Consider the following 7,997-nt stretch of genomic DNA (forward strand, 5'->3'; position numbering starts at 1 on the left):
CCTTCTAGCAGGTCAGCTTACTCCTACCTCACCTCTCAATTCTGTCTTCACACTTCTGCCAGAAGAGTCTTCTGGTTTTGCGTCAGAGACTTCAGTTTATGTGCAGAACAAATTGTAAACCCCTTGGTGTAGCACTCAAGACCCTTGAGTCTGATTGTTACTTGCATTTCCAGTCTTGTTTTCCACTCTCTCTGTTTTTCTACTTTTCCTCTAGTTAGACTTAAGCAGATAGAAGCTGGCGGCCAAAGCAGCTTGGTTTAACCATCTCATCAAATGTGGAAAGGGCAGGTCCCCAAAGGCAAAGATTCTGAGACTATTAAAAACGACAAGTTCTTGCTAATTGTTTCATTTCTTCACCCAAATATTATTAAGCACCCACCATGGTCCAGGTGTTGGAGAACATGTGTTCCATTCTGTGTGATCTGTCCAACCTGGCCCCTGCAGAGCAATGTCTGTTCCTCCACATCAAGTCCTTATAGGAAGAGTCTATCTTCTGACAGCCACACATAAATATCTCCGTCTAACTCTAGGGCTCCTTATTATGAAGGTAATCCACTTGCCATTAGGAACCATGTTCTGCAGAATCAACTTTCTCGATAGAAGAAACATTATTTTGATCTCCAACTGTCTGACTGTTAAGTCTCTCTCTCTGGGAATGCTTGGGACACCAGGGAAACTACACAGCTTACCCTGTAGTTGTGAAGATGTTAGCCACATTTTTTCAGTTCTTACAGGGGATCCCTGCCTGATCCACGAGCCTGCCCTGTCCAGGTACTCCATCCAGAAACAGTCTTATAGTTTGGTAGTCTAGACTGTTGGGGTTTATGGGGAGTCTCTGGGAGGGTCTTTGAGGAATCAGCTACCAGCTAAAGGTTGGAAATTCAACTTCACCCAAAGGTGCCCTACATCCCAAATCAGCTACTGGAACCTGAGGGAGAAGAGTTCTTTGGCACAGTGAGGCCATCATGAGTTCCAAGTGACCTCAGGGCACTTGGCTTGGTTTTTATTATTATTATTTTAATTGGGAAAGTCTGCACAGTACTATCCCTCTAACCAGCCTCTTTCCAGACATTTTCCAGGGAGAAAGAGGAAGCTTTTTACTTCTTTAAAGAGTTACAGTGTGGGAAATTCCCAGGGGCAGTTCTACTCTGTACGATAGGGTCGCTGTGAGTTGACATCAACCTGATAGCAGTGAGTTGAGACTGCTAACCACAAGATCAGAAGTTCAAACCCACCAGCTTCTCTTTGGGAGAAAAATAAGGCTGTTTCCCCAAAGATTCAGTCTTGGCACCCCTATGGAGCCATTCTGTATGGTCCTACAGGTCAGTATGAGTTGGAATCCACTTGTTTCTTTGAATCAAAAATGTAGGTGCAAGACACACACACATTGAGGCTGTGTAATGCTCCCTCATATGTTTTGTGGATGGAGGGCTAGGTGGGTAGGAACCGAGGAAGGAAGTAATCACCAGCAATATCCACAGTAGCAAACCCATTCTAATTCACAAATTGCCTAAAAATCGGCTGAGGAATGTTTTCAAACAGATGTAAATCATTGTAGAACAGCTCCCAAACCACATGCAAATTATGTTCAAACACATCTGGGCTTCATCTCTTTGCCATGCACTGCTGTGAAGCAATCCAGTTGGAGGCCAGGCCTGGAGCTAAAAATTGATCCCAGTTGGGATGGAAATGAAGCAAGGGCTCTGCCAAGTTGGCAAGGAAGCAGCCTTTCTCTCTTGCTAACTTTCTATTCTGAAGCCTTTTCAACTCTGAAAATATAAGAATCGCCTGTGTATTCCTATTCTCTTAACTTTTAAAATTTTGCTACATTTGATGGGTCCTTTTTCCTCTATCTAGCTTTTTTTTTCTTCTCCTTGAATAATTTATAGGAGAAACTAATACTTTTGTTCTCTCCCACTGCCCACGAAGCATATGCCCCAAACCCAAACCAATTCACTGCTGTGGAGTTGACAAGCTTACAAGTCACAGCCCCATAGAATTGCCAATGCTGTAAATCTTTACAGCAGAAGACGGCCACAGATTTTTCCCTCTGAGAGGCTGGTCTGAATTTTAGAGCACAAAAGAGACCTCATGTCAGATAATTTACAGAGAGCACTTATTAAGTCTTAAAGACAACACAAAGACACAGACATTACTTCCAGAGGAGGGAGACCGACTGCATGAGCATCCAAGGATTTACACAAAGCTTTTCAAAGGGCATGGGAGGGCAAAGGAAGCTGTCACAGAACCATGAGTGGTGGCAGCTCAACACATCACAATTATGGGTGAGACCATGGTGAGAGGTTGGAGAATGGAGGATGAGGCTGTGCACTAGCCAGAGGAAGGCCTGGGCAGCACAGAGGCCCATCCTGTCAGTCCTGGGTCTTTCAGCACCAAGATGAGAGGTTGGAGACAGAGATGAGGAACAGAGATAGAATTTAGCCAGGAATGTGAAGTTGAGAAAGATTTTATTGAGGCAGGGAAAGAACTCCTGGGAGGGAAGGAAGAGCAGGAAGAAGGTGGGGGCACATCTTGAGGCCCCGGGTGGGTTCCAAGACCCAATGAGTTAGGTCAGGGAAATCACACCTGGCAGTGAGGCAGTGGGGCATATACAGGGCTTGAGCCAAGGACTGGATGTACTGATGAGGGGAAGGAAGGCCTTCTGGTGCTGCAGTGGCAGGGTCTGAGTCAGGATGTGTCTGTGAGTAAATCATCCTGGAACACCGAGGGAAGGGGCTGTACAGATCCGGCCCGGAGAGATAAGCCCCTGGGAACGCTAGAGGCAGGGACTGCACAGTCCAGTGATAGGCGGGGGAAGGGGCCGCACAGTCCAGCAAGCTATCTTTTGGGAAAGCTGGGGAAGCAGCTGCATGGTCCGGACCTGGCCCAAACACATGGAAGCAGGAATGGGACCAGGATTAGGGCCAGTACATTGATAGAGAGAAGGGCTCACAAGCGTGGGCCTGGCCCCTCCAATGAAGGCAGTCAGGGCAAGACTGACAGGATAGACTCAGGATTAGGAGATCTCCTGCACAGCCTCTAGGACAGTGACCTACATCAATGACACACCCAGGCCAGGCCCTGAGAGAGGGACTGCCTCTCCCTGACCATTCTGCCTGAGGGCAAGATTGTTCACATTCTCTGTTAGGGATCAGAAGGAATTCCCTGAGTTCAAGAAGGAAGGAAATGTTTTGAAACTGATTGTGGTAGCAATTGTACAATGCTGCTTGATGTCACTGAATTGTGGAATGTTACGATATCTGTAAGAGTTTCCAATGAAATGATTAAGAATTAAAAAGAAAGAAAGAATTCCATGGAGGCTTAATCTATTTTGGAACCTTGAAAATGGATGGCCTGTAACGGTCATCAATTGTTTCTTGCAAACCAGGGTGCTCAGGATTGGAGCTCTGATACATGAATTAGAACCCATGTGTTGCATAGCTCCACCCGACTGACCGACCTTTAGCAAAATTTAGGTTTGTAGCTGTGTGCTTAACTACTGTGCCACCAAAACATACGGTGGTAATCCAGTACATAGGTGACCCCTTAATTCATCACTATGCATTTCCAGACCCAAAGACATTTTCTGACAAAGCTTTACAGATTCATAAATTCTGTGACAATTCTTCTGGTGAAATGTTGCCAAACTTGGGAAATTTATCACTGGTATAGTGATTTTTATCTAATCTGGGGTAAATCTCCTCAATTACCCCAATAATGTCCTTTAGAACATTTTTCTCATCCGGAAACAAACGGCAAAGAAGGTGGACCTCTCTGATCTACTCTGGCTTCTCTTGTGCCACGGAATAAGAGCCATATAGGCCTCCACGCTTCATCCTCCATCACCTGACATCAGCCCTTCCTCCCATGGAACTCTGCTTCAATGTGAGGCTCCATAATTCATTGCGTGGCCACACAGAACTCACAGACAACATTCACAATTAAAGGGGTTTATTAGGGAATCATTAGATTACCACAAGTCAGCATCAGCAAATAGTCAAGATATAGTCTTTGGTCTCCTCAGCCTGTAGCCAAGCCTCTCTCCCTCCAGTTCCCAGCCTCTCAACCTTTAGCGTTTGCCTCCACAGGCCAAGAGGCAGCACACCTATTGCTCTGGGCCACTGTTTCCTAGTTGATGGGCAGATGAGGAGAAGGTACCCACACTCGCAGTGCTGCTCCTCTCCATTTCCGTACCACAGCCTCTGGCACATCTGGTTTCCTCCACTGCAGACAGAGATCGTGACCAGGTTTCTCCAAGGGCCTAGGGCATGCTTTCTCTGCTACTGCTTTAAAGATGGCTCACCTAACAGTGGAAGAGGTAAGTGAGTGGTGGTAATGAATATTGACCAATCCTTCCTAGTAGCGTTACACAAACTCTGTTTATGTAGTCCCACCCATTCATTTGGGGGGAGCTAGAGAGAGATGTCACTCGATCCCCACATCTCCTAACATTGTTATTTCTTGTCATTTTATAAAATGTTCTTCAATTTACAAAAGTCTGAGTTTCCTCATGACTAAATTCAGAGCTTCTATTTGGGGCCAGGATACTAAAGGTTGTAACAGTTAGAAGCACACGACGTTCATTTATCCCTTATTGGTGATATGCCGGCCTAGCTTTTACTTCTCAATATCGTCTTATTGTGTACTATATAATACAAGGAAAGAAAGGGAGAAAAAAATCCCCCCTTTTCAAAAATGATAGTTTTCTTTTTAAAACAATCTCTCTTTTTTATCTCCCTACCTGGGCTATGTAAGACTTGATTATGCAGCTATTTTATTTATTTTATTTTATTTAGTAGGTTTGTTCCTACTATAATCTAGAAACGTAGTCAGAGATTTCAATATTTCTCTTAAGAAAATTGATAGAACAAGCACACAAATACTAAGTAGGGATATTTAATAAAACAAGCAACACTATCAACCAGGATGACATTTCACTGATATTTCTAGAACACTCCACCCAACAACAGCAGTGTGCACTGTCTTTGTAATTGTGCACAGAATATCTATCACGTAGACCATGTATAGCCTGTGTGATGTTTTCGTGTCTCAATACATTTGAAAGTATTCAAGTCATAGCAAGTTTCTTCCCCCTTTGGGCACCAAAGAATTAAATAAGAAGTCGATTACAGAAACCCCAACCAACTTCACTATCAGTGAGTCAATTATGACTCGTAGTGACCCTACCGGAAAGGGTAGAACTGTCCCTGTGGGTTTCCAAGACTGTGAACTCGTTTGTTTGTTTTGTTTTTTTTTAAAGACTGTAACTCTTTGCAGAAGTAGAAAGCAGTGCCTTTCTCTCAAGGAGCAGCTGGTGGTTTCAATCTGCTGACCTTGCAGTTAGCACCCCAGCTCATAACCACTACGTCACCAGAGCCCCAATTACAGAAAAGTCACTGGGAAATCCCCAACTGCATAGGAACTAAATGGCATATTCTAAATAGAAGAAGCCAGAAGAAGACCGGGAAGTATCTTGAACTGATGGAAAGTAAAAGTGCAATATGATGCATTTTTTAGCATGTGCTACTGAAGCAGTACTTGGAGAAGAAGGGGTATAGCACTAATCACCTAACTAGGGAGGAAATGTCTCAAGTCAGAAGCCTCAGGTTCCACCTTCAGAAACTAGAAAAGTTAAGTGAATCAAACTCAAAGGAAGTTGAATAAAGTAATTTTTCTTTTGAGTTCTTCTTTGGTCCATAAGTTAACTTTAGAAGTATGCTATTTAGTTGCAAATATTCATGGATTTTCCAGAAGTCTTTCTGTTGATCATCCATGTTCAATGTCCATGTTTCACATGCATCTGCGACCACACTTTAGTCCTCAAAGTATCATCTTTGTTCTTCAATACTCTGTAGAGGTCTATGCAGCAGATTTACCCAGTGCACTGCATTGTTTTGATCTCCTGACTGCTGCTTCCATGAGCATTGATTGTAGATCCAAGCAAGACAAAATCCTTGACAACTTCTCAATCTTTCTTTGTTTTGCATGATGTGAAATATTATAGGTGTAGTTGGGAGGATTTTGGTTTTCTTTACATTGAGTTATTGCAGGTTATTAATAAGCCTTCCTTCAATCCTGGTGCCTAATTCTTCTTCATATGACCATTTCTCTGATTATTTGCTCAGCACACAGATTCATGCTTGCTAGTGTTTTGTTGACTATGTAAAGGCATTCAGTTGTGTGGACCATAATAAATTATGGATGACGTTGAGAAGAATGGGAATTCCAGGACACTACATATGCTCATGTAGAACATATACATGGATCAAGAGGCACTTGTGTGAATGGATGAGTTTCAGCAAAATTTTACTGGCATATAATAGTGTTTTATAATTTTAACATTCTCTCGGGTTACTTTTCTTTGGAATGGGTACAAATATGTATCTCTTCCAGTCAGTTGGCCAAGTAGCTGTCTTCCAGTGCTTTATCCTTTTTGTTGAAACATTTCAGTGGAATCCCATCAATTTCTGGAGCCTTCTTTGTGGCTGTTGCATTCAGGGCGGTTTGAACTTCTTCCTTCAGCACTGTTGGGTCTTGCTCATATGCTACCTCCTGAAATGGTGGGATGCTGCCTAGTTCTTCTTAGTACAGTGACTGTGTTTTCTGTCCATCTTCTTTGGATGCTTCCTGCACAATTCAATATTTTGCCCACAGAATCTTTCAAGATTGCAACTCGAAGCTTGAACTGTTTCTTGAGTTCTTTCAGCTTAAAATATGCTGAGTGTATCTATCCTTTTTGGTTTTCTACTTCTAGGTCTTTTCACATTTCATTACAATATTTTGTCTTCTTGAGCTGCTCCTTGACATTTTCTGTTCAGCTCTTTGGCTTCATTTCCGCCCTTCCATTTGCCTTGGCTGCTGTTTGATTAAGAGCAAGTATCAGATGCTCCTCTGGCATTCACTGTGCTCCTTCCTTTTTTCCTCTGGTCTTTTTAATGACCTTTTGCTTTCTTCTTGAATGATGTCTGTCAGGTCTTATAGCTTATTCACCATAGCGCATCAGTTCTTTTGACAATATTCAGTGCAGCAAGTTTGTTCTTGAGATGTTCCTGAAATAGAGGTGGGATGGACTCATGGTCTTCTTTGGCTTTTGTGGACTTGTTTTATCTTTCTTTAGCTTCAACCTGAACTTACATGTGATAAATTGATAGTCTGCTCCACAGTCTACCCCTGGCCTGCTTTTATTTGCTGATATTGAGCTTCTCCATTGTGTCTTCCCACGGATACAGTAACTTTAATTTCTCTTCATTCTATGTGGGGAAATCCATATGGATAGTCACAATCTGTGTTGCGTAAAAAGGTATTTATGATGAACAAGTCTTGGTCTTGCAAAATTCGTTCACACATTCTCTAGCTTTGTTTCTGTCACCAAGTCTATATTTTCCATCTACTATTTCTTCCTCTTTGTTTCCAATTTTTTCATTCCAATCATCAATAATGATCAATGCATTTTGATTGCATGCTTGCTCGATTATTCTTCAGTTTCTCATCACTAGCTTTAGTGGTTGGTGCATAAATTTGAATAATTGTATTGATTGGATTTCCTTGAAGTAGATAGATATAGTCCCATCACAGACAGCATCATATTTCAAGATAGATCTTAGAATGTCTTCTATGAAGATAAGTGGAATTCCAGTCCTCTTGATTTTATGATTGCCAGCATAGTAAACCTTATGATTTTATAATTCAAAATGGCCAATACCCATCTATTTCAACTCACTAATTCCTAGAATATTGATTTTTAATGGTTCCATTTTATTTTTGGCAACTTCCAATTTCCAAGACTCAGACTTTGTACCTTCCAAGCTATGGTTTTAAATTGCTGTTTGTGGCTGTTTCTTCTCATTCCGAGTCATGCCTCATCAGCAAATGAAGGTTGCAAAGGCTTCACTCCCACAGATGTTACTCCAGCCATGTCATTATGTTTGACTCTACTATGAGCAGGCAACTCTTGCTAAGTCATATGTTGAGTGTCTTTATAACTTACGTGCCATGGT

This window comes from Echinops telfairi, unplaced genomic scaffold (assembly GCF_000313985.2).
Source record: "Echinops telfairi isolate 266 unplaced genomic scaffold, ASM31398v2 ScPeMD7_9;HRSCAF=40, whole genome shotgun sequence".
In the NCBI taxonomy this organism is placed as follows: Eukaryota; Metazoa; Chordata; class Mammalia; order Afrosoricida; family Tenrecidae; genus Echinops; species Echinops telfairi.